Here is a 27,284-nt window from a genome sequence, read left to right on the forward strand (position 1 = left end):
AGTTCACAATCTGTACCTGTGTGTGTAGGTGCATGCACACATGCTTCTTGTTTGTGCTTGGATGGGAGGGGGAAAGGATTTATGTAAAGAGATTAGTTATAATCAATTCTTTGTGCACACTGAAATTGATTCTTTGCATAAGTCTACTGTAGTGGCCACATGTGGCTAACACACCACCTTACAGATGGGTCAGGAAATGATTTATTTCACAACAACTAAACTTGATACTCACTTTTTTTGGTTGTTTTTTTTTTTAATTTTCACCAGTTTCGCTGACCCATTTCTCAAATAAAACCATATTTTTTTCATTCTTTAATGAAATCACCAGAAATTATAATCTTATTATATTTCCTACCCGTCAGCAGAAAACAGTGTCTTCTTGGCTATTGCTCAGTGATTCTACTACTTTTTTTTAGGTGCAAGCTGGGAAGGTTTCCATTTGAATTCCCTAGTAATATGCTCAAGAACACACCTATTTGCCAAAGGCATTAGTGCAGTGTTCAAAGCCATGTTAACGGTAGTTCTAATTTCTTTCCAAAAACACCTGATATTAGGGTATGACCATAAATGATTGAAAAAGTGATCTGGACTCATGGCTCTCATGAGGTCATCTAGTCCAGCCCCCTGCTCAAGGCAGGATCATCCCCAACCATCCCAGCCAAGTGTCTGTCTAATCTGCTCTTGGAAGTTTCCAGGGATGGAGATTCCAAAATTTATCTAAGTAGCCTGTTCTAATGCTTAGCCACTGTTGTACTTCCTCCTAATCCCCAACCAACATGTCTTTTGCTGCATCTTGAGGCCTTTCCTCCCCATCCTGTCCCCTACAGCCACAGGGAAAAAATTGTCACTATTCTCTTAATAACCTCCCTTGAGGTATTTGAAGATTTATCAAATACTCCCTCAATCTGCTCTCATCCAGAATAAATAACCCTAGTTCTTTTTGGCTCATGTTTCCCAGGACTCTAATCATTTTCATTGCTCCCTTCTGGACTCTTTCCAAACAGTCTATATCCTTCTTGAAGCATGGGGCCCCAAACTAGACACAGTACTCCAGGTGAGGCCTCACCAGTGCTGAATAGACTGAAAGAATCATGTTTGATTTTCAAGAGATGCTCATATTAACAAAACCCAGTATGCTCTTAGTGCTCTCTCTATATATATATATTTAATTATGTATTTATTTATTTATTTTGCAAAAACTTGGCTTATATTAAGCTTATGGTATGCGGTAGCCCTCAGGTCCTCCTCGGCAGTACTGGAGCCTAATCAATCACTCCCCCATCCAACCCAAGTGCAGTACTTTGCTCTTGTCATTGTTGAATCTCATCTGATTGATCGTAGACCATTTCTCCAGTGTATGCAGGTTATTCTGGGTCCTAGCCCTATGCTCTGGATGGTCTGCAACTCCACACAACTTGGTGTCATCCACAAATTTACTAAGAATGTGCTCAATCCGTCATCCAAATCATTAATGAAGATGTTAAACGATACCAGAGCCAGGACAGACCCCTGGGGAACCCTACTTGATACTTCCTCCCAACTAGACTTTGAGCCCTTCATGGTTAATCATTGAGAGGGACCTACCAAATTTGCAGTTGTGCAATTTTTGTGGAAAACGTGAAATCAGCAGGATCCACAAAAAACAGCAGGCTGGCTGCAAAAAACAAACCAAACAAACCCCTTACCTGCAAGCAGAGAAAAGAGCAGGAAACACTTTCAGTCTTGGAGCACAGGGGGGAGGAGGGGGCAGAGGCAGAGGGTGGGGGAGAAGAGGAGTGGGGAAAGGGCTGCTTGCAGCAGGAGGTAGGGAGGCTATAGGCAAATTGCACCAGGGTCCTGGGCTGGCTGTGACAGGCAGCCAAGAAGCTGCACCAGGGTCTACTGAGCCTAACCCCAGCTCATTGCATCCGTGTACCTGCCACCAGCAAGGAGCCAGGCCAGGGCTCTGCAGACCCCAGTGTAACCTCTCAGATGCCTGCCACAGCCAGCCCAGAACCCTAGTGTAGCCTTCCTACTTGGGGATTGCCCAAACTGGGCTTAATTACCCTGATTAAGCCCAGGGATGCCATTAATCCATGCTTAATAACACATGGATTAATGGCATCCCTGGGTTTAATCAGGGTAATTAAGATGCAGGCTTAGGCCATCTGGAAATCTGCAGGCAGGGGTGGGACTGACGGGCTCGTCACCCAATTAGAGGCATGGGGTGGGGGGGTCCCCACTATGCTCAGCCCATGAAGAAGGTAGCTGGCCCTAAATGGCCCATGAAATTATTTGGCTACCCCCTCAAGTTTGGTAGACCCCCAGTCATTGAGCATGATGATTCAACCAATTATGCATCATACAGTACTTTTGATCAATCAGGTATGACTTGCTCTTGGTAAACCCAATCCTAGCTGTTCTTGATCACCTTGTTCTCCTTTTAGGTGCTTCACTATAAATTTTTGGCGCATACCTTTCATGCAGACCATATTGAGGTCAGGCTGACTAGTCTGTAGTTCCCTGGATCTGCCTTCTTGCCTTTTTTTTAAGATGGGCACTATATTTCCCCTTTTTCAATCATCTAGGACCTCATCTAATTCATTCAGTACCCTGGGGTATACACCATTCAGGCCTCCCCATTTCAAAACATCCAGCTTCTCTAAATAATCACTAACCTGTTCTTCCACTACTGTAGCCTGTTGGTCTCCCTGCTCTATCTTTGCTGCCAGCTGTGCTAATCATCTGTTAGCTAACTTTTTGAAGACTGAGATTAGAAAAAAGGTGTTAAATACTTCATCCTTCCTCTCTCATCCAGAACTAGATTGTCTTCTGTATTCTGTAAGGAATCTATGGACTCTGGTCTTCCTCTGCCCTGCCTTCTGCCTGATCTCAGCTTGGTGTAGCTTGGATAGGAATGAAGTGAAAAAAGGAGTTAGCTGTATCTTGTGGAGGTGGAGTTCATTGTATGCCAGTCCAGACATAATTCAGAGCAGTTTGGGGGTTGCTTTGAACTAGTTGAATTAGCCAGCAAGTAAATCAATCAGATTTTATGAGGCACAGCAGCCCCCACCCCCATTCATTTCCGTGTGGATACAGGGTGGTGACCAGGGAGCAATAGTTTCTGCCTCTAAGGCAGCTGCAGTCTGCTCCCTGCTAAACAATATGCCACTAGTCATTATTCCAAATTAGCCTAGTTTTGCATTTGAAGTCCCAACCCTGCTTCTTATTTTACCACTTACCTTGTTTTGTTCATCTCCACTATCAGGATCAAATTTGCTTCACTTTCATTACTGGCTAAGAGAGGCAGGCAGGTTGTGTTTCAGAGTCTTTAGTTGACATTAACCATCTTGTGACATGTCCCTAAACAAGTCTATTTGCACACCGGATTTCACAGGCCTGTTTTAGCTAAGCTTGAATTTCTTTGTACAGAAGATATGTTCAGATAACTGAGTACCTGTCTGGATAGGTATCACCATTTTACCCAAAGCAATTGAATAAACAAGCACAAAGTTCATTATTTGATCCCAGGAGTAGGAGACATACAATTACTGGTGAAAGAATGAAGATGAATATATAATTGTAATAATATAAAGCTAGTTGCACTTGTATAAAATCCAGGGTAAGTTCTTTTATGGTGAAGCAGCTACTTCAGATTTATGCTGAAACCAGAATTTGGTAAAATCAAATTCAATTCAAATATTGCAAAGGCTTTTGAGGTTCAACGTGTACTTACGTAGGTGGCAAGTGTACACTTCAGTCTTTAGCTAGGACAAACTGCTTGGGCTGAAATCATCTATTACTGCCCATGGCATTATACCTGAGTTGTCATTTGGCCTGGTTTGCTTTGAAAAAGCTTCTGTGAAATCCAGGATTTGGCCCACAAAGCCATTGGATCCAGCTCCCAGAGTGGGAGTTTTGCCTATGCGATGCTGTTCATGCCATAACCAGGTAGCCAGGGCCTTTTCCCATGTCTTATAGCAGCTGAACCACAAAGAGAAGTGGTAGCAGGGAGAAGTGGCAGTGGCAATAGCCAGATCCTAATGCCAGCTCACTTTCAGACCAAGCAGGGTCATTCCAGACTGCTGCTAGAAAGCATTGGAGATGCCTGGTTCAGAGGACTAAATGTATGCACTTTTCAATGCTTTTGAAGTCAGATCTGAACTGAACAGGATGGGGCTTGAGGACATGGTTGTTGCTGTCATGCAGAGACTCTTCATGGCTAGAAACAGCTGATTGTCAAGACATGAAGCACATTCACATGACTATATTTGCCTGCATCTGACTGCCATGCACAAGATCCCCAGACAAAGGGAAGATGCACTGGAATAGAATTGACAATGAGGATTGAGCTAGGAAAGTTGCATATGGGCCTGACTTAACTGGATGACTTGGCTAATACTTAACTTGGACCTGGACACCTCAGATGTAGGCATGGAAATGAAGAGGGCCTGATCCCAGTCTATCCTACTCGAGTCCCTGGAAAACGGTTAACAAAAAGATAGGAACGTCCTTACCCTCCTACTGCCATTTTGTAATGGGGAATATGGATAAACTGGATCTGGCCTAGTCTTAAGACTATTGCCAAAATATGAGCCCAACCCTGCTTCCATTCAACATGCAGCTACCCTGCAACGGAGGTATTGGCATCCCATGCTGCTGAGATTGAGATTGCCATCTCTGGTGTGGTGTGAGAGTGCTCGGGTGGGTCTTATATTTTGGCAGCCATTGTAAGAGTGACACGCAGACCTTAGTCTTAAAGGCTGCCTATACACACGCTGGTTCAAGTTCTAATTAGAACATGTCAGAGCAGACTTGATTGATCAAATCTAATTAGAACGCTCCAGAGTGGCCTCACCAAAATGTGTATAAGTTCCAGGGCATTTAAAAATGGACACTGGGGCACTTCATCTAAACCTTGTCTAATGAGGTTTAAGTATAGTATCCTGTGGCCATTTTTAAACCTGCAGGGGCTTAATACACCTGAAAGTGAGGTGTTTCATTAGAACGGGTGTCCAGGAGCCACTCTAATTAACATGCCCCCGCACCCCAGAGTACGTGTGTAGGCAGCCAAAACAGCTTGAGCTTTAAAAGAAGGTACAGTACAAAGGTGGACACATGAAAGATTTTCCACCTAAGTGATATGTAGCTGCCTATTAGGCATCTAAAGGATTTGCCACTCTCTCACCTTGCCTCTGTGGTACTTGCTCGGTATTGTGTAGAGATTACTGAGTTCACAGAAGGTGGAGATGGATGTTGCCTTTCCTCACTTTCGTGCCACCATGAACTTTTTTATGGCAGCACAAAGCAAAAGCAAATAGATGTCCATGCCTTTTGTTGCACCACAACTTTCCACATTTGTGGCTGCAACAAAAGGTAGTGATAACTGTGATGCTTTATTACAGTAGATGTTTATTTATTGTTGCTTTGAGCTGAAAGAGGCTCGGGTGGCCTAATCCTGTGCACTGCAGGAGTTCCCATACAGGATCAGGCCCCTCAAGACCTGGGAGACCCTGCCCAGATTTCCCTTCTTACCAATGATTTCCCTTCTTATCAATGCCATGATCCACCAGGCCAACTGGCCTCGTGGGTGGAGCTAGGCATGGAGCTGGGGGGTTAGGGATAAGGGTCAGAAGCCACAAGTTTAGAGACAAAATGCCAAGCCAAGGTCAAGAACCAGGAATCAGAAACCTAGGGCATCTTTACACGTGCTTCATGGGGGAGAGGGGGTGCATTGTAATTAGAACACCTCTTGGGATCCACTCTAATTAAAGCACCGGCAGCCTCTCAAATGTTCAGTTAAAGCACCCAGCCACCATTTTGAAATGTGGGGACACTGACTACACGTGATGCCGAGGCTGCTGGAGTATGCTAATTAGAATGCATCAGGGCATGTGTTGGGCCCCTAGTTACCAAGTGTGAAGGAAAAACAACAAGGTTTATCCAGCAATAAGCCAGGCAGGGGTCAGGAGTCAGGAAACAGATCTGGAGGGAGAATTCAAAAGCCAAGAGCAAGCCAAAGGCAGGGCCAGGAACCAGGGAAGCCATAGATGTTGCTGGGGCAGGAGCTGCTCAGAGACTGAAGACCAGTGTGTTGTGCAGTGAGGTCCAGGTGCGGGAGAAGTCCTTTAAATACAGCTTCAGAACCAATCAATGGGAAGGGGCTTGGGGCCACATGGCCTTGATTAGTAATAACTGAGCATGTCTACACAAGATGCTTTACTTAAGATTAGACTATGCAGTAAGCATCACTGCCAACATGTGCAGATGCTTTACTGTGAAGTAATTTGCTCTAACCATGAGTAAATTTGCTATCTGTAAATACAAGCAGCAAATTTACTCCAATTACTTACTGCACTGTGCAGCACGTGGAGGTGGCCGACCAGGAGCAAATGTGCTCCTGGTCAGCTGGACAGCATGGGATAGGAGCTTGCTCTCTGACCCTGAAAGAGGCCTGCTGGCAGGGCGGGCTCCACCACTAGAGCCCAGGTGGGGAAAATGTCCCCCCGCCCCAGCAGCAGGGACCTCCCAGCCCCCGCTTCCCAATCATGATCAGGGAGCAAAGGCTGGGAGCTCCCTGCTGCCAGGGCAGATGGACATTTTCCCTACCTGGGTGCCAGTGGTGGAGCATGCTGGGCCCTGGGGGCAGGGAGCAATGTCCCAGCCCCCCCAGGAGACAGCTGTCTCCTGGCCCCATGCTCTCTGCCACCCCCTGGCAGCTGCAGGGACCCGGTGCAGGGCCGGAGGGGTCAGGAACAGTCTGCTGCTAGCAGCAGGGATCTCCAGGACATGTCTGAGAAAGTGGGGAAAGTCATCCCCATTTATGAAGATGCACACCAGAGATCCCAGGGACAACACCTTCCCTATTTACCCAGACATGCCCTGGAGTTCCCAGAAATGCATCTAGGCAATCAGGGAAACTCCAGCTTTCCCCACTTACCCAGATGCATCCCAGAGATCAGATCCATTGGCTTGTGTTATGAAGGAACATGTCTCTTTTACCTTCCCATCCTGAATACTAGCGAGCTCTCTCCTGTTCAGGGTCAGAACTCCAACACAATGTTTTTCTCCCTTTCCCAGCAGAAAAGCACTTTCCACATTTTACAGCAGAGCAGAAATAGATTTTTGTTTATGCTAGTAATCAGTAACTGGGGGACAAAGTAATAATTTAACTGGACATAGAAAACAAGCAACCAGCACTACTGACCAAAGCCCCCTTTTTGTATTCACATACTGTTTCTAGTCCATGCAGATCATTGCCTGGTGCTGGGAGTATATCTGTCAGATGAATTCTCCTGGACGTTGGTGCACCCTGGGGAAGGTAAAGTGAAGACATTGCTGACAGAAAACTGAGCTGAGGGATCTCTATTTCATCCTCAGTAGATACATGGGAGGTAGTTGGTATTCCATAGCTATCCTTCTCACAGCTTATAGGTGTACGGTCTTGTGTCTTCACTAACAGTGAGTGAGAACCTAGATTCTCATTTTTGCAAGATTACAGGTTTTCATCCACGTGAAAGCAAAACACATTCACATGTCAGATCCTTCCCACCTGGCATTTGTCTGGGTTTTCCTTGTGGTTTTGCTATTCCTATGGGCAGTTTAGTTTATACCAGGGCTGTTGAGCTTAGGCATCTGTTATCCAACACTATTTAACCTGCCGTGTAGTAAGTTAGCAGGTGCCTCCTGAGTTGTGTGGCAGGTTGCTAAGAAAGTTGACAGGAAGACTGTTGCAAGACTTCTGCCCGTGTGAGATTCAAAATATTGAGCTAGATGGACCTATATGTTCTTCTGAGGATTTTCCAAGTTTCTTCTCCCAAATTCGCTGTGTGCAAGTTCTGTTGAAGAGTACAATTTCTCTGGCTTGAGAACAGAAAAATGGCCTTCTTCCATAGTGGTGGTTCCTCTCTGTCAGGAAACCTTGGGTTCCAGAAGCGCTGAACGGCAATCCCTTGTCCAATAGTTATTCTCTTGAGTTTCCTCCTTTGCTGAAATCAGTAAACAGGAGCAGAGATGATCAGTGATGTAAAAAGTACTTGTGGTTTCTTACTGCAGTAGTCTAAGACCATGGCTGAAAGGCTGCCTAGCTCTGTCCCCAGACCAACTCCCTAGCTCTAGCCAACTATGCATCTAAATCAGGGGCAGGCAATTATTTTGGGTGGAGGGCTGCTTAACAAGGTTTGGTGAGCTATCGAGAACTGCATGGGTAGCCCTGCCCCTTGACAGGTGCCCCACCCCCTAGCCACCATCTTAGGACCAGAAGTCCTGCCCCTAACCCCTGACCTTTGCCATCAGAAGTCCCTACCCTTCCCCACCCCCAATACTCCTTTTGGGAGGGGGGTGGGTACCATCTTAGAACCAGATAAAAACAAATCATGCACTAAAATATTTTGTCATGATTTGTGTTTGTGTACTGTATATCAAGGTGATTGTATAATAACTCAAAAATAAATTCTTAGTCGTGTGTGTGTGTGTGTGTGTGTGTGTGTGGTGGGGGGGTGTATGGTGGGTGGGTATGCTTATGGTAGGAGGTGCATGGTGTGTGTTTGTGTTTATGGTGGGGGTGTATGATGGTGGGGTGTTTGTGTGTGTGTTTATGGTGGGGGTGCATGGTGGGTGGGTGCGTGTGTGTTTATGGTGGAGGGTGTATGGTGGGGTGTGGAGGTGTTTAGGGTGGTGTGGGTGTGTGGGGGGTGTGGCTGTGTATTGGGGGCATAAGGTATGTTGGGGGGTTGTGTGGCATTTGTGGGGTGTGGGGGTGTGGCTATGGAACACACTGTCCTAGCCTGCAATAAATGCGGGCAACACGGGGGGGGGGGGGTGTATGTATCTGTATGTCTTTGTGTGTCTGTGTGTGTGGGTTGTGGAGTGTGAAGGAGGGTGGGATGGGTGTAGGGACCCCACAAACTTCCCCCATGGTGCAGCAGCAGGTGGGGGCGCTGGTGACGGGCTCTGGCCATCATTGCATGTGCATAGCCCCCGCCCAGCCATTTGTTTCCCTGGCACTCCCCACACTTGCAGGGCACAGGAAGGAAGCCCCAGGTACTGGAGCCAGATGCTTTCCGCACTCCAGCCCACTCCAGTACCTGGAGTTTCCTCCTGTGCGCTGTGAGTGCGAGGAGTGCCAGAGAAACAAACGGCCTGGCAGGGCCTGCACTCCTTGCAGCACTGGCTGGAGCCAGGCAGCAGAGCAGGGTTCCCACCCCCTCCCCTGCTGCTGCTGCCCCTGCTGCCTGCCAGAGCTCCGTGCCATGGGGGGAGTGTCAGAGGGGTCCCCATGCCCCTCTCTCCTCACACCCACACCCTGCTCCATGCTACTCCTGCCCAGGAGTGCTGACTCCATGCTACAGCTTGCCCCAGCCCCAGGGTCTGCACTCCAGCCCAGCTGCAGCCCCACCCATGCTTCCCAACCTGCTGCCCAGAGGGAGCAGAGCACCAGGGGAGCCTACAGCAGCAGCTCCACCCTGTGCTAGCGCAGCCGGCCCTTCCACCTACAAGGGTGGGAGCGAGACATAATAGGGTATGTTGGGGGTGGGTGTAGGCATACTGAGATTTACTTCTCTGCAGGCCCAAAACCTCATGCTGTTTTATTCAGGAATCAACAACACCTAAGTGGGAAAATGAAAGTAACTCTGGAACAACAGAGCTTGAGATCAGAGCTCCACCCTCTATCTCATAATAATAAAGACTAACACTTTAACCCTATAATTGCCCAATTATGACAATGCGGGTAGTGGAGATGGAAGGGGCAGCTTGCGTGACACCAGGCAAAGCCGCACTTCAGTGCTCCTTATCTGAATGATGGCATAGGAACAGTCAGGTATAGCAGGGAAAAGAGGCAGGCTGCAATGGCTGAATAATGTCTGGTCTGACTTCCAGCTAACACAAAGAACTTGTGGACAGGCAATTTTGCTGAGAAATGGGAGATACACAGGTTCCAACCCCTTGTTGGTCAGTACAGCCCAAAACCTGATCTCTGTTTTCCTTGACGTGTGCCCTCAGCCCTAGATTATTGAGCACAGAGGTAATTAAGATCTAAAGCTTGCTAGGAGACCCCTAATGCCACTCCTTACCTACATGAGAGGAAATTGGATTTTGGCCTAATTCTGTCCATTTGAGGTTGCAGATTCTACTGGGGGTAAAGCACCTAAAATGATGTGCTGTGATACTGAATATGTATTGTAACCTTTGCTCCTTTGTAGGAAAGGGACTGTGCACTTTTTTAGAAGGTACCCATTAGCCAAAGAGAAATTACAGGGATGAATAAAAGGGTTGTTTGATCAAAGTTAAGAGCCTAAGATATACAGGATCGCCTAAATTATCTAATCGCCATTTCTGGCCTTGTAAAGTATGTTAAATTTCTGTGCTACATAAGAGTGCTTTCAATAAACTAGAAGCAACACCAAACCATTCCATTTTCTTTCTTTTTTGTTATCAAACTTATTTATAACAAATTGCGTGGTTTACATGAGCAGACACGTACTGCACAGTAAACTGCTCTACTTGCAATTAAATTTGCTACCTGCAAATGCAAGTAGCAAGTTTACTCACAAGTAGTAACTGCAAAGTAACACACATGTAGATGCTGACCAGCAGCAAATTTTCCCCCAACCAGCCCTGCCATTAGGAGGCCAGCCTCAGCTCTGCCCCAGGGTCCAGAGCCTCTCCTGTTCCTGCTCCTGTCCCCAGCCCCAGGGCCTTAAAAGTCTGTGGGCACACTGGGGCCTAGGGGCATATGCAGGCAGCCTGTGATGACAGCTGGCTACTACTTCCCCCAGCACAGGCTGCAGGGCAGCTGAAGCAGCCTACTTGCACCCTGGCACCACTCCTTAGCACCTCAGTGTCATATGGTTTCCTGGGCCACACCATCCAACCCCACAGGATACTGCAGACACCTGCCAGGCCTGGCAGCACCAAGACCCAGGTGCAACTGGCTTGTGGCCACTGGGGCCAGCTCCAGGAGATGGAGGAAACTGGGAGATAAGCCAGGGAAGAAAGTGAGGAGCCAGGGCCAGGAGGCTGGAGGCAGTGGGAAAAGCCGGCAGACATGCTGGGACTAGAAAGAGAAGGTGGAGTGGTGAGCTGTGGAGCTTGGGAGACAAAGCACTGGGGGAGAGCCAAGCAGCTGATGGAGCTGGCAAGGATAAAGCTGGAAAATAGCAGGGGTGAGCAGAGGCGGCGGGGAAAGCTAAGGAACTCAGGAGATTGGGAAGAAAGCGGAGGCAGTGGAGGTGGACGTAGCCAGGCTGGAGAGCTGGGGAACTGGGCAGCAGATGGGGAGGATCAAAGGGCAGAAGCCAGGAGCTGGGAAAAGCCAGGAGAGAGTGGAGAAGCCAGGAGACAGCGGAGAGGAGCCAGGGGACAGAAGAGGGCAGCTTGAAAAAGTGGCTGGAGCAGAAGCCATGGGAGAAAAGACATAGTGGGGGAGCAGAGATAAGCTGGGAGGGTGACAGAGAGCTGACCAGGCAGCAGAGTGGGGAAAAGCTGGGAGAAGTCAGGGGGCTGAGCTGGGAGATGGCAGAGACAGTAGGGCCAGGTTAGAGGGGCAATGGCAGAGTCCGAGGACAGCAGAGGAGCGGCAGAGACAGGGGAGCGGAGAGGCAAGCCAGGAAATAAAGCTGGGATGGCAGAGAAAGCTGGGAGGTGGAGGCAGCTAGCCAGGAAATCTGGCCAGGGAGAGAAAGTGGAGGTGGCAGGGCAAAGATGGGAAACCTGGGAATGGAGGGAGACACAGAGAAGGTCAGGAGAGAAAGAGAAAGCCAGAGGATGGAGATTGGATGAGGGGGGTAAAAGAGAACAGAGATGAGGTGAGGGGTGCGGGGAGGTGGAACAAGCCAAGGAAAAAAGCAGGGATCAGAGGGCCAGCTGGGGGAGGCAGCTGAGGGATGGAGGCAGAAATGGAGGTGGAGGAGACAGTCAGGGGAGACGGCTGGGAGAGACTGGGAAAGCAGCAAGATAATAGGGCAGAAGCTGGGAGACAGCAAGTCAATGGAGCAGAAGTGAGGGGTGGTGAAAGTCAGGGTTTGGAGGAGAGCAGAGCCGGACTTTAGAGGAGAGCAGAGCCAGGGCTTTGGAGTTGGCAGAGATGGAGCCAAGATGACAGACAGAGAGAACCAGACAGACAGACAGAACAAAGGTCGGAGGGGCAGAGAGCAGAGATTGGAGTGGGGCCAGGAGGTTAGTAAGACAAAAACCCAACTCAGGGTTCCAAAATAACAGTTTTATTAAATAGGCAACGCACTATACAGCCCCACGAAATTATTGGTTCCCACACACACACACACACACACACAATGGTAGCAGGGGAGGAAAGGCTTAATGGAGGGATTTGAGGTCCAGGTGTGCAGAGACAGAGTTCAGGTTCCTTGCTTGGGGAAAGAAGGTGGGTGATAGCTACCTATCCCAGGCTGAGAGTTGATCCTCGATGGCCAGCCAGGGTCTCCTCCAGCAAGGTGTTTTCCAGAGGAGGGTTGCCGGCAGGGCCTCTGGGTGGACAGGTGGCGCAGCATAGTGCTGGTCCAGATGGAGAGGGCGTCCCAGGGAGGTCACGCTCTACCACCCCTTTTACTACAGGTGGGCTACCTGTGACTGCAAATGGCAGGACATGTCCAGGCAAGGGCCAATCCTGTTCAGATGAGGTCAAGCAGTTCCAGGTGTCCTCATTGTCCAGTGGGATACAACGGTGGAGTTTCTGGTTTCTATTCTGTTCTTTATTTCTATGTTGCTGGTTTCCTGAGGGTCTTTATCTTTCAAATATTTTGTCCTGGGAGTAGGTTTGTGGTTTCAGGGAGAGTCAATGCAAGGTGGTGGTCCAGTCATTGAGATGATAGTCCAGTCGTTGAGTTGATGGTCCGGTCATTGAGCAGGAGCTATTTTTAGGCCTGCTACCATTATGTCTAAAGCACCCTCATTTTCTCTCATCCAGGGAACCGATTTACATAGAAGGGGTAGGTATGAGTTGGAACACAGTTACAATAGGGTATGCCCAGGCAGGGGACACAAAATGGAGACTTGACATTACAAGATGGACACTTAACATTATAAGATGGAGGGTTAACATTACTTTGGTTAACTTACAAGAATAGGCCTATATCATACATTATCAATATAAAGCAGTAAAAATCAATACAAACATAATAGGAATACAATATAAAATAATAAAAATGAATACGAAGATACCAGAACCCTACAGGCAACCCCCACTTACTGCTGTTTTGCTTAGCGCTGTTTCGCTATAACACTCATTTTAAATTGATACCCGACTCAACTTAGCGCGCAGCAAGTTTCATTATAATGCTTGCGATTGCCATCTTGGGTCATTAAAAACACTTGTAGTCACCATCTTGGGTTGTCAAAAACTTTCAGTTTCACTTAACGCTCGTTTCACTTAATGCTCAGTTTTTCAGGAACCAATTAGGAGCACTAAGCAGGGGTTGCCTGTATTTACAATATAAAAAGGGGCTTGTCACAATAATGGCATACAAGAACTTAGCTTATCTATGACTACTTATAACTACTTATAAGGGATAGAGAGGGCAGAGAGAAAGTCAGAAATGGTTAGGGAAGAGGAGGGAATGTATTTTTAAATAAATTTAAAAAAAAAAGAAAAATTGGGGGTTTTGCTACACCAGCAGCTCCAACTCCTCCCTAGAGGAGGCCCCTGCCCAGGCAGCCACATGCTGCACACCTCTAACCCAGGACACCATGAGGAGCTGCACACTCTTGCCACCAGCATGGACCAACCCAAAGCTGCCAGGCTTTCCTGACACACCCAGCTGGTAAGCCCAGCACTGGGGGTGGGCCCACCCTGCCCAAGCATCGCCCCTCCCTCCCCAATCTGGCCTGGCCACATTCCCCTGGTCCCCAAGTCCCCCACCACCACAGCACACAGGGAGGCAGGAGACAGTGGAAAACTGTATTGAGCAGCCTTTGCCCTCACAGCTAGGTGGGCACAGGCCTCTCACATACTGAGGAATGTGTTGATGCCAGCAGCAGTGTCCTCCTCAGCTGCAGGGGCAGGAACATGTAGCACACCCACAGGAGCCCTCAAGGCAGTGGCAGAGGTTGTAAGGCAGCATGGCTTGCCCACTGCACCATCAAAACTCAGAGTCCTGTGCCAGGTGCACAGGTGTGCCCAGGGCACCATGGCCCTCAGCAGCAGCAAGGAATAGTGGGTTGGGCACTCCTCAGTCTGTGCAAACAGTTCCTCACACTGTGCCCAGGACACTTAAAACATGGGCATGCTCAGGGCACAGCTCTGTCACAGGCTGTGGGGGCAGACCCAGGGCACCTCCCTGGAGTGGCCTCCTGTGGGGAGGTCAGGGGCAGCTCTGTATCCCAGTCATCCCAGAGCCCCATGCCCACCAAGCCTGGGTGCTGTGAGCTTGGCAGCAGCACAAGAGACAGGCTAGCTTGCAGGAGTAGAAGAGGGGGAAGTGGCTCTGCAGCCATGGCAGCAGGTACATGGCCTTCCCAGGCCTAGGAAAGAGGGAGCCAGGCTGCCTGTGGCCAGCATCACACAGCACACCAGCCCCTGTGGAGCAAACACAGATGGGGGGATCAGTCTGTGGCCACCTGCATCTGGGCCTGCATGGCCAGCTTACCATGACCTGTGGGCACCCATGCACACATGATCCCTGATTTGAGGCTTCGCAGCACATGGCCTCTGGTACAGAGCATCTTATCACAGAAATGTTGCAAATGCTCACAAACAGACCCTTCCTCATGGCTCTGCAGGTCCTGCAGTTTCACACAGGGGAGAGGCAGCAGATGGCATCTCAGGGTTACTGCCAGCCTTGGCTGGGGCACTATGGATGCACCAGCTCTGCCAGAGGAGGACCCAGGATGGGACCCTCCTGCTGCACTGGCTTGTGACAGCATTCGAGGAGCAGCTTGTGGACTCATGGGTGTGGTGGGTGAAGGTTGTCACCTGGCAAGAGGCTTGATGGGCAGAGAATGTCGCCCATGAGGAGGCATAGGACCAGGCAGACCAGGAATTCAGTCCAAGGCTCCTGGCCCTGGAGAAGCATCACATTGAAGCCCTGGAGCAGAAGGTTGTGCTGGTGGCCAGGGCAGTGGAGGTGGCAGAGGAGGACCGCCAGGTGCTGGATGTTGTCTTGGCCCTGGTGGTCACTTTCAAGCTACCCACTGCCCTGCCTCCGGTTGCAGCCCCACCTGCCCCCTGGCACCCAGCTGCTGCCCAGCAGCATCCCCCCCACCCCCACCCCGCCATGGGCCTGGGCAGAGGTCCAGCACTACATCAACCATCCAGTAGTCCCTGCCCCCACCCCCACACTGAGCCCCCAACCACCTAGCCCTTCCGCCTGGGCCCAGCCCCAACACTCACCCCAGCTCCATGCAGCCATAAAGCAGGAGTTGCCCATAGCAGGGCCAGCACTATGTGTGGGCCCTGCTGGCCCTGGTCACTGTCTGCAGGAGGGGCAGATGGGTGCACCAGGAGAGCAGCAGCCACTGTCACCCCTGGGTGAGCCCCCAGCCCACTGGGCTTGATGCAGCATGTGCACCCACAATGGCAGAACCAGAGGCTGGAGTGCTGGGTGCCTATCCCTGAGCTCCACCCCCTAGGCACCCTCACCCCACAGCCCCCCACCCTAGGAGGGCACACATCATGTACACAGTTTACACAAGGAAGAGGGTGTTTTATTGGTGGTGGGTGGGGTGGGGTGGGTGGTAAAGGGGTGCTGTGGGGAGGGAGGGAGGACTCTGTTGTTGGGGATGGAGTGCGGTCTGTTTCTGTGAAGGGAATAAATTGCTTTTCAGAGAACTGTCTGCAGTGAGTGTGGTGCTGGGGGTGGGAGTTGGGCAGGGGTCCATGGACGGCTACCCAGGAAGGTTACAGAAGGGAATGCAGGAGGACGTGGTTGGCCAGAGCCTCTTGCACCCAGTACCCTGTCCTCCACTGATGAGTGTGTGGCTCACCTAAAGCCTCAGTGTGGGGGCTCGCCACTGCCACTGCTGCCACAGCTCGTGCTCCTATTGCCAGGCATCTTCTGCCAACTGTGCCTCCTCTGCCCATGCCTCATTAAATAGCTCCCCCTGGACCTCACAGATGTTATGTGGCATGCAGGCTCTGACAAAGACCTGAGGGATGTTGGCCTCAGTGAACTCGAGATGGGAACCCACCACCACAGCCAGCTGAAAGTCCAGTACCCCCAACACAAAGTGCCTGCTCTGCACTAGCACTGGCAAGATGGAGTTCTAAAAGATGCAGGTGTCATAGGCAGCTGGTGCTCACATTCATGAAGGCACCACAGTGGTGAACAATGGCCTGGAGCACAATGGAGTGGAAGCCCCACCACCTGGAGCAGAGATGATCACCAAAGGGTGGGCATATGATGGGTACGTGAGTCCTATCCAGGGCCCCAATGTACTAGGGGAATCCCAGGGGGTTGAATCCCACCACCACCACCAAGGGGATCATGCACGCAGAGCAGGTTGTTCCCCAGCATGTTCTGGAGGGCACACCTCCAGGATGGCCTCCCTGGCAGTGGCCTTGCCTATGGTGAAGAGGTGGCCAACATAGCGGAGGCTGGCAGATGTGGCCAGCTTGAGCAGGGCAATGGCCAGCCAGGAGCCCACAGGGACAGGCTGCCACATGGTTGTGTTCTGCCACTCCGGGAGATCCAGAAAAGTGGCCTTAGTCATCCAGAATGCCTCCAGCCCTGGTTCTCATAGAGGACTTCAATCATCCTGACATCTGCTAGGAGGGCAATACAGCAGTGCACAGACAATCCAGGAAGTTTTTGGAAAGCATTGGAGGCAACTTCCTGGTGCAACTTCCTGGTGCTGGAAAGACCAAGTAGGGGCTGTGCTCTTCTTGACCTACTGCTCACAAACAGGGAAGAATTGGTGAGGAATGTAATCGTGGATGGCAAGTTAGGCAGCAGTGACCATGAGATGATTGAGTTCAGGATCCTGACAAAAGGAAGAAAGGAGAGCAGCAGAGTAAGGACCCTGGACTTCAGAAAAGCAAACTTTGACTCCCTCAGGGAACTGATGGACAGGATCCCCTGGGATGCCAGACTGGGCACCTCTACACACACATTTGATCCAGGATCAGTTTATTTACAAATAAACTACTTGAGAGTAAACACTCCTGGGCAGGCGTCTACACATGCAGGGAAGTGGGAGCAGATTGGCTAGTAATGGGGTCCTGCATGCTTCCTGGGGGCCTGCAACGGGAGGGGATGGGGAACAAGCTGGGAGTTTGTGCCCCGCTCAGTTCTGCCAATGTAGAGTTCTGCTTGTGCCCCTCACTTGCCAATCACAACAGCAGAGGGATAAGGATCTCCCAGTCCCCACTCCCTAGTCACAATCTCCGAGTAAGGGTGCAGGCTCCATTAGCAGGGCCCACCCTGGCAGCAGGCAGCTCCCAGAGGCAGGGAGCAATCTCCTGCCACCTGGTGGATGGCTGACTGGGAACAGATTTGCTCCCAGTCAGGTGTCTACATGAGTGCTACTGCACCATTACTAATTGAGAATAAACTTGCTACTTGCATTTGCAGGTAGGAAATTTACTCTCAATTAGCAAAGTTTACTATGCAGTAAGCATGTGCACGTGTAGAAGCACATGCTTACTGCACAGTAAACTATGCTAGTGCACAGTTAACTGTCTCATGTAGATGCACCCACTGAGGGGGAAAGGAGTCCAGGGGAGCTGGCTGTGTTCTAAAGAAACCTTACTGAGGGCACAGAAACAAGCCACACCAGTGTGCAAAAAGAATAGCAAACATGGTAAGCAACCATCTTGGCTTAGCAGAGAACTCTTCAGTGAGCATAAACCCAAAAAGGAAGCTTACAAGATGTGGAAGCTTGGACAAACAATTTGGGAAGAGTATAAAAGCATTGCTTGGGTATGCAGGGATGAAGTCAAGAAGGCCTAAAAGCAATTGGAGTTGCAGCTAGGAAAGAAAATGAAGGGTAACAAATAATGGTTTCTACAAGTATGTTGGTAGCAAGAGGAAGGTCAGGGAAAGTGTGGGTCCCTTACTAAATAGAGGAGGCAACCTTATGACAGAAGATAAGGAAAAGGCTGAAGTACTCAATACCATTATTACCTTGATCTTCACAGGCAAGGTCAGCTCCCAGACTACTGCACCAGGCAGCCCAGTTTGAGGAGGAGGTGAGTGGCCCTCAGGGGTGAAAGAACAGGTTAGGGACAGAAAAGCTGGATGTGTACAAGTCCATGGGGCCAGATGCAATGCATCTGGGGGTGCTGTCAAGTCAACAGCTGATGTGACTGCAGAGCCACTGGCCATTATTTTTGAAAACTCATGGCAATCAGGGGAGGTCCCAGATGATTGGAAAAGGGCAAATATAGTTCCCAACTTTAAGAAAGGGAAGAAGAAGGATCCAGGGAACTACAGACCAGTCAGCCTCATCTCAGTCCCTGGAAAAATTATGGAGCAGATCCTCAAAAAATCCATTTCTAAGCACTGGAGGAGAAGAAGGTGACTAGGAACAGTCAGCATGTATTCACCAAGGGCAAGTCATGCCTGACCAACCTGATTGCCTTCTGTGATGAGATGACTGGCTCTGCAGACATGGGGAAAGCAGTCAACGTGATACACCTTGATTTTAGCAACGCTTTTAATACTATCTCCCAAAGCATTCTTGCAAGCAAGCTGAGGAAGTATGGGTTGAATGAATGGACTTTAAGGTGGCTAGAAAGCTGGCTGGATTGTTGGGCTCAACGGATAGTAATCAATGGCTTAATCTCTATCTGGCAGCTGATATCGAGTGGAGTGCCCCAGGGGTCAGTCCTGGGGCTGGTTTTGTTCAATATCTTCATTAATGAGCTAGAAGGTGGGATGGAGTACACCCTCAGCAAGTTCACAGATGACACCAAGCTGGAGGGCATAAATGGCGTGTGCCTCTGGCCGCTAGGGGGGCATGGCTGCACTGGTGGCAGCAGGAACCCCGTGGCAGTAAGCATGGAGCTTCTGCAGACACCACTGACACTGTCGGTGGCGCTTTTTTGCAGGGTGTGCACTGCCACACTCAGGGGTGCATGTGCACCCGCATGCACCCCTACACATTGCCCCTGCTGGAGAGTGTAGTAAAGACACCAGAGGGTAGCACTAGGATTCAGAGTGACCGAGACAAATTGGAGAAATGGACCAAAAGAAATCTCATGAGGTTCAACAAAGCCCTGCACTTAGGACTGAGCAATCCCATGCACAGCTACAGCCTGGGGACTGATTGGCAGCAGCTCCGCAGAAAAGGACCTGGGGGTTACAGTGGACAATAAGCTGAATATGAGCCCACAGTGTGCCCTTGCTGCATTAGTAGAAGCATTGCCAGAAGATCGAGGGAAGTAATTATTCTGTTCCATACTGGTGAGGCCACATCTGGAGTAGCATGTTCACTTTTGGGCCTCCCACTATAGAAAGGATATGGACAAGTTGGAGAGAGTCCAGCAGAGGGCAAAAAAAATGGGGGCATGTGACTTATGAGGAGAGAATGAGGGAACCATGTTTATTTAGTGTGCAGAATTGAAGACTGAGAGGGGATTTAATAGCAGCCTTTAACTACGTGAAGGGGGGGTCCAAAGGGGATGGGGCTGGACTGTCCTCAGTGGTGGCAGATGACAGAACAAGGAGGAATGGGCTCAAGTTGCTGCAAGGGAGGCTTAGGTGGGATATTATGAAAAATTTTCTCACTAGGAGGGTGGTAAAGCACTGGAACAGGCTACCTAGAGATGTGGTAGAATCTCCTTCCATGGGGGTTTTTAAGACCCAGCTAGACAAAGTCTTGGCTTGGAATAATCTAGTTGGGGCTGGTCCTGCTTTGAGCAGGGGTTGGACTAGATGCGACCTCCTGAGGTCGCTTCCAGCCCTCATTTTCTATGATTCTATGAACACAAAGTCACATCCATATATCTTAATAACATTACAACTACACAGATTACCACTACTGTCTATGGTTTCATTATAGATTTTAGTAATAACAAAAACGGGGGAATGAATGTGTAAACAGACACATCCTTGCCCCACGTGTTCGACAATAGAATTACCATGCTGCTGTGGTGATGCCAATACAAAATAACGTGCTGGTGTCTAAATTTAAACACGCATTTGTGGGATCTACGGCACGGTTTTCATCAATGAATTTCAATCCTTGTTTTATGATACATCTTTTTAGACTGACTGTTTTTAACCTTTTTGACATGTTGGCTATTTAATGAGGGGATAAACTATGTATCCACCTAAACCATCCAGTTTCTAAGATGTGTGTAAAAGCAAAACAACAGGGTTGTATGATGTGAGTCGGTGTTTCCAAAAAGCCCTGCCCTCCAAGATGGAGGGATCCCCCTTATAACCTTTGCCCTCATCACCAAGTTCCAACCAAAATCAAGTATTTTCTGAGCCCCACTGATGCTGACCAGTCAGTTCTGAAAAATGTCACCACCACCTTGTGGAGTGACCATTGGCTTAAGACCGGCCTCGCCGGTCAGTGGCGGGAAGTTTAACAAAGGGACCTGGACAAAGGAGGAGGAGTGGGTTACCTCTCCCTCTGTAATCTTTGCATGTAGTCACTCTGTGGTATACTAAAGGGAGGGGAGGAGGGGCAGGGTTGGGCTGCAGCCCTAGAGCAGTGAGACAGGCAGGGAGGTTGATTTCTCCACGTGTGGCTCTGCACTTTGAGCACCCTCGTGCCCCAGCTAGCCCCCGCACCGCCCAAGACTGCTACCTGAAGCCTGGGGCTGACCCTCTGTGCCTTGTTCCCCAGGCCCTGGTGTAAACTGCTCCACCCCAGCTCAAATTGCTGCTATCCCAGGCACACAGGTAGACACTGTGCCCAGGAGTAGTTTACTCCTGCTCAAACTGCCCTGGAGTTTATTACTTTGAATTAATTGCATGTGTAGATGCACCCAGTAGAACTAGCTTTGGTAGCTTTGCTATTTTGGCAGGGCTAGCCCACACAGAGCACACGGCATGTGCCTTTTCTTGATAGGTCTGGTACATTACTTGCTCTTCAATTTCTTATTTTGTTGGTTTTTTAGCAGCCCAAAACATTTATCCATTTGGTCTTGGTTTATCTCGAGGGCCACTAACACTTGTCCATGGGTGTCCGAGACTGCCTTTAACATTTGTTATAGCTATTTATTAGCTAAAACTCAGGGGCTACCTCCCCCCACACACCACCCCCCTTTGGGTGTCACATCTGCATGGGACAGCTAGTCTCCCCTTCTGGCAAACACGTGAGTATCCTGATTCAGAGGCTGTATCCTTAACTCCCCTGCTGAATAGCTAACTGATGCCCCTTTCCTCCAAGAATTTGCCCAATCCCTTTTTGAATCTCGCTAAACTATCAGCTTTCACAACATCTGGTGGCAATGAGTTCCACACTTTAATTACATGCTGTGTGAAAAAGAATTTCCTGTTGTTACTTTTAATGTACTACCTACTAGTTTAATTTGGTGACCCCTAGTTCTTGTACTGTGTGAGGGACTAAGTAATAAATCCCTATTGACCTTCTCTTCACCATTTAGTATTTTGTAAACCCTTTCATTTCCCTCCTCAAGCATCTCCTTTCTAAACTAAACAGGCCTAGTCTCTCCTCATATGGAAGGCCCTCCAGACCACTAAACAGCCTTGTTGCCCTTCTTGGGACCTTCTCTAGTTCTTCTGTCTCCTTTTTGAGGTGTGGGGACCAGAGCTGGGCACAGTATTCAAGGTGTGGATGCACCATGAATTTATAAAGGGGCATGATGATAACTTTCTGTTTTGTTTACAATTTCCTCCTCAATGATCCCTAACGTTTGCCTTTTTGACGGTCGCTGAGCACTGAGCTGATGTTTTTAGCGTACTGCCCACAATGACTCCTAGATTTCTTTCCTGTGTGGTATCAGCTAATATAGAGTCCATCATAGTGTAGGTATAATTTGGATTGTTTTTGCCCACGTGCATCACTTTACCTTTATCTACGCTGAATTGCACCTGCCATTTAGTTGCCCATCTACTCACTAGTGCCAGATCCTTCAGTAGTTCCTCACAGTCCACCTTGGTCTTTACCACTTTAAATAGTTTTGTGTCATCTGCAAATTTGGCCACCTCACTATTCACCTGTTTTTCCAGGTCATTTAGAAATACATTAAATAGCACCAGACCCAACACAGATCCTTGGGAGACCCTGCTGTTAACATCTTCCCATCCTGAGAACTGACCATTTATACCCACTCTTCACTGTCTACAGTGAATGCCATCTGGTCTTGGTGATTTGCTACTGTTTATTTTATCGATTTCCTCTACGACCCCATCTATTGAAACCTCATTTCAGGCCAGCTCCACTGACTTGTCCCTAAACAGGTATGGATCTGCCGAGGGAACTTTCCTAACATCTTCCACAATGAACACATGGAAAAAATGCATTTAGTTTCTCAGAACGGTCCCATCATCCTTCAGTACCCCTTTTACGCCCTGATCATCGAAAGGCCCAACCGACTCCCTGGCAGGTTTTCAGCTTCTAACTTCTAAATAAAGAATTTTTTATTGTTATTTTTTATGTCCCTAGCAAGTTTCTCCTCAACTTCTTTTTTAGCTTATTACAGTTTTACATTTGATTTGCCAGAGTTTATGCTCTTTTTTATTTCCCTCAATAGGATTTGACTTCCACTTTTTGAAAGGAACTTTTTTTCTGCTTATTGCCTCTGCAGCTCTGCTACTAAACCACGTTGCCTTTCTTTTGGTCTGCTGTCTATTTTTTTGATTTGCAGTATGCATTTGTGCCTCCAATACAGTGTTATTAAGCCATCCCCATGCTGCTTGCAAGTTCTTTACATCCTTAGGGGCCCCTTTTAATTACTGTCTAACTAGCTTCCTCATTTTGTGGTAGTCTCCTTCTTTAAATTAAAGGCTACTATGGTAGATTTTCCTCTTGTCTCCCCTCCTACATGAATGTCAAACCCAACTACATTGTGGCCACTAATGCCAAGCACCTGAGTAACTCTTACCCTTTTCACTGAGTCCTGTGCACTACTTAGGACTAAGCCAAGAATGATCTTTCCTCTTTACCTTTTAGGAAGCAGTCTTCTAAAACTTCTAGAAATATGGTCTCTGTACCCCGGCCTGATGTTCAATTCACCTTGTGTGGTTGTGGATTGGTGAAATAGGGCCAGGCCAGATAAAAACTGTACACAGGAACCTGTTATTACCAGTAGTGGGACCACCACTGGATTTGAAGAGAGGGGAAGTTTAAGGTAGCAGGGATGTTGTTGTGTTTTACCATCCAGCTATAAAGGATAAGCACTGGTGATATACAAATTCCTCTTGTGGGTTCAGGCTGAACTTGTTTCCCACATGCTTTCAAAGAGCTGAAAACCCTAGAGTACTAGTAGGTCACATGCAAGACAACATCTACTAGATTCTAAAAGAGCTAAAATCCTTGAGGTTGCTCAAGGTCTATTAAGAGCTGCACTGTGAGAGCAATGCCCCCTAGCATCAGTGACAACAGCAATGGTGAGGCAGGGGCAGAGCCGACCCTGGTGGGGTGCGGAGCCTGGGGCAAATCAGCCTGTGCAGGAGCCCTTTAACACTGCGCAGGGCTGTGGGACCCCCACAAAGACAGGGCATGGCAGTGCTGTAGCAATGAAATTAATTTCATTGCTACAGGGCCAAGCAGATCCTGTGTGCCCCAGACGAGCCGCTCTTCAGCAGATGTGAAGCTGGTGGCATGCGGCAGAGAAGGGGGTGGCAAGCGACTGGACGCTTCTTCCACGGCATGGGGATGAGCCACCAGCTCCAGGTGGGCCCTGTGGAAGGGGCCGTGGCCTCTCCGCCCAGCTCCATGGGGCCCCCCAAAGTGCAGGGCCTGGGGAGGTTGCCCCAATTCTCCCTACCCAAGGGATGGCTCTGGGCAGGGGAAAGCTCGGGCTAGCATCTACACTGGCTCTGCTGGATGCAATGTTCACCCTCCATGAGACAGAAAGAGAACTCTGAACATACTGACTCCACTAAACTGTTAATTATGGGCTGAGGTGGACTACTGATTGCTAAGTGTTTCCTAAATCTATTCAAAGTCCCATTTTCCTTCCCCCATTACTAAACCCTGTCATAGTTCAGTACTGCTTGCCAGTATTAAAATGTGGTCACATTGGAACACCCGGGCAGAATTTATTTTCCCTGGTGTTACTCCTGCCAAAACCGACTCCTGTCCTGCATATCAAGATCTCAATGAAGCCAATTCCTCTTCGTGTGAGAGAGGTGAGGAAGCCACAACATCAACCCAAGGGTTTTAGTAAAATGCTTAGAACTGTTTTAGGACAAGACCGAACAAAGGACCCAATTACCAGCTGTAACAATTGCTGGCTTGCCATTGTAGTCCAGAGGAGCCCCAGCCAAGATGCCAGGTCTTAAACCCATTATTTACTTCCATAGAGTACCCTACCGTGACAGAAGTGCAGAGAGAAATCCAAAACAGGGACAGCTTGTACCAGAGACCATCTGATACTCAAGCTGTGTATTAGTCAACCACAGGTTAATGTTTCATTTCTACAAGATTAAGACCTTGAATCTACGTCCCTGGTATACAATGCATTCTGCTTCTTTGGCCACTCTCTCCTGAGGTGAAAAGGCAAAAATCCAGATTAAACAGCCAGCGAAATTACACTGGCAGATACTTTGTGTTCCCAGACTGCTTCAAACCAGCTGATACATGCCAAAGAACTTCACCTGTAAAGAAAAACTCACAGGAGCAAGGGCTCCCAGCTACCTTTGTGATAATGAACTCTGCCTAACTTCTCCCATGCTCTCCAGTGCAGAGATTTTATAGCAATCACTTTACTCACCCAGAAGGAGCAAGATGATGATATAAAAAAAAATTCCACTGTCGCAGGGCACCTCGGTCTCAATCATAGGGACCTCAGAGAGTGTGGGGTGCCCTAGCGCCAGTGAGGGCGCAGGCTAGCGCCAAGAGGGCGCATTAATTTCACAGCGCCAGTGAAGGCGCAGCTCGCACGCCAGTGCAGGAGCGACTGGCGGCGAGGAGCGCAACCAGTAGGTTGCAGACGGAGGATGTAGACCCTGGATCGCGTGTGGGGTACATAGACCCCAGCCCCAGGGAGAGGGGCGATTTTATTGGGAAGCCCAAGGTGGGCACGGTGAGTTCCGAAGAGGGGGAGCGCTATATCGAAATGTTGAGAAGCCCAAGGTGGGCACGGTGAGCCCCAAAGAGGGGGAGTGCCATATTAGGGAGCCCAGGACGGGCACAGCAGATGCCAGCAAGGGCATCACTTGCGGGGTGCATAGACCCCAGCCCCAGGGAGGGGTGATTATTGAGGAGCCCTAGAGCGGGCCATATTGAGGAGCCCGAGACGGGCCTAGCGAGCCCGGCCACAGGCTAGTGTGGCAACACCCCTCAGACAGAGGCAAGGTGCTGTGGTTGCCCCCAAGAAGACGGGGAGTAGCAGCGCGGGGAGCCGGGATCAGAGAGGGTACCCGTGCGGTTGGCCGGAAGGACCGGAGGCCCGCTAGAGAGTCCCTGAGCGGGACCACACCGTCAGGGAAGGCCCAGAGTGGGCTGGACGGGAGTCCCAGTGAGAGGCTGGGTACTAGAGAGAGCCCAGAGTGGGCTAGACTATAGAGTAGGCCCGGGAAGCGGGTGTACAGACACACCAACATCTATTACATCTGCGAGGCTTGGGGTGTAGTATTAAGGGCTGGTAGGAGCCACGCATTGCCCTTAAGGCTGGGGTGCCTAGGAAGCACCCATTGTATCAGGAGACCCCCAGGGGGTCCGGAAGAACCGCGGGGACAGAGGTCCCGAGTAGCCGTGCCCAGGGAAGACACAAGGCACCCTCCCAACCTTTTATATTTTTCCAACAAGACATGGCGGGCGAGAATTAGAGGGTGCCCTTGGGCCGGCCTGACACGGAGCGAGGGACCTCGAGGAGATCACGGCCCTCTGAGAAGACCCCGCCGTGACAGCCACTTGAAGCTCCCTCTTTTTCACCAATGAACAGCTGCTGCCCCCTGACTCAAAACACAAGCCCTTACAGGAGGAAGAAAGTGATAGATCAAGGGCAAGCAAAACTTGGCCCATGGGCCAGATCGGGCCTGCAGTGGACTCCATTTCCCAGCAACCCCTGCCTGCATTGCTGCTGCCGGTTTCCATGGAGACCCCAGCAGTGACGGGGCTGTGACAGCATAGGGCCAGGGTTTCCATGGAGACCAGCCCTAGCAGTACTGGCAAGACACAGGGATCAGGCCTCCAGTGGGCTCCATTCCCAGCAATCCCTACTCACATTGCTGCAGCTGGTTCCCAGTGTCGAGGTTGGGGGCAGGGGGTGGTAGGAAATAGAAACTGTTTCCTCACTAGCTCTAAGGTGCTATGCTGTCTGTTTCTCAGGCAATATATGCAATTGCACCATACCAACAAAACAAATGAATCCCTCTATATATTGCCTCCACTTCCCAAAAACAGTTCCCAGGGAACCAGAGATCATAGCATTTGCAGAGCCTCTCTCTCTCAAAAAGATGCTTTCAATGATAATAAATTTACATTATATATAAGACCTTGCTTTAACTTCTCTGTGTGTGTGTGTGCGTGCGTGCTGTGAGAGAGAGAGCTCTCTCTCTCACAGAAGTTAAAGCAAGGACTGTCCAGTGACCATAAGGTAGGTCAGTAGCCTGGACCTGAGATCTTTGTCAAGTCACTCTGTGTCCATTTGTCACCTGTAAAATGGGGATAAGAGTCCTCCCCTTAAGCAATAGCACATTGCTATTGGAATTTGATTAACTATATCAGTAATTCAGCTAAAATCCCTTTATCAAATCCCAAGGCAAGGAGCAGTTGTGCAGTTAATTTATGCTATCAGGCCTCTAACTGGAAACTACTGTGGGTGGCTTAGGAGCCACCTGACTGAAAGGGTGTAGCATGATCTGAACGAATGTAGCTGATGTTACCAAAGAGTGTAATAGCAGTGAACTGGAACCACGTCAGTCTTGTCCTGTAAGTAATTTGAAAACTCCATTGTGTGTTCTTTTGCTTGACATAAGTGAATAAACTCTGCATGCCCTTTATGTATGAGTGTATGTGAAACGGTGAATGGTGAGAGAATGGCATAGAGACAGGAAAAGAAGATTTAACTGTGTTTTGTAAGCAACAAGGCACCAAATATGTAAGTTACCAGTTAGTAAGCTAATTAATAGATGGCTGAAGAATCTCTCTGAGGCCTAGGGCACAAAGGAGATAATGAGAAGCAGGATGTGTGCATTCCTCTCAGATGGGCAACAAGGACACTCCAAGGCTGAGATCTCAACCGGAGATCAGTTTGGTTGAAAAAA

At 49.2% G+C, this 27,284-nt stretch overlaps 1 protein-coding gene across 1 annotated transcript in view; it reads left to right on the forward strand.

The window, feature by feature from the left end:
• The first annotated feature begins 7,220 nt into the window (after positions 1–7,220).
• LOC132243195 (cytochrome P450 2K6-like) overlaps positions 7,221–27,284 on the forward strand; it is a 46,807-nt gene continuing 26,743 nt past the window's right edge. Inside the window, exon 1 of the mRNA XM_059728776.1 lies at positions 7,221–7,300. The gene's annotated coding sequence lies outside the window, so the exon portion shown is untranslated. The remainder of the gene's footprint in view (positions 7,301–27,284) is intronic.

The sequence above is a fragment of the Alligator mississippiensis genome, chromosome 1 (genome assembly GCF_030867095.1).
Source record: "Alligator mississippiensis isolate rAllMis1 chromosome 1, rAllMis1, whole genome shotgun sequence".
Taxonomy (NCBI): Eukaryota; Metazoa; Chordata; order Crocodylia; family Alligatoridae; genus Alligator; species Alligator mississippiensis.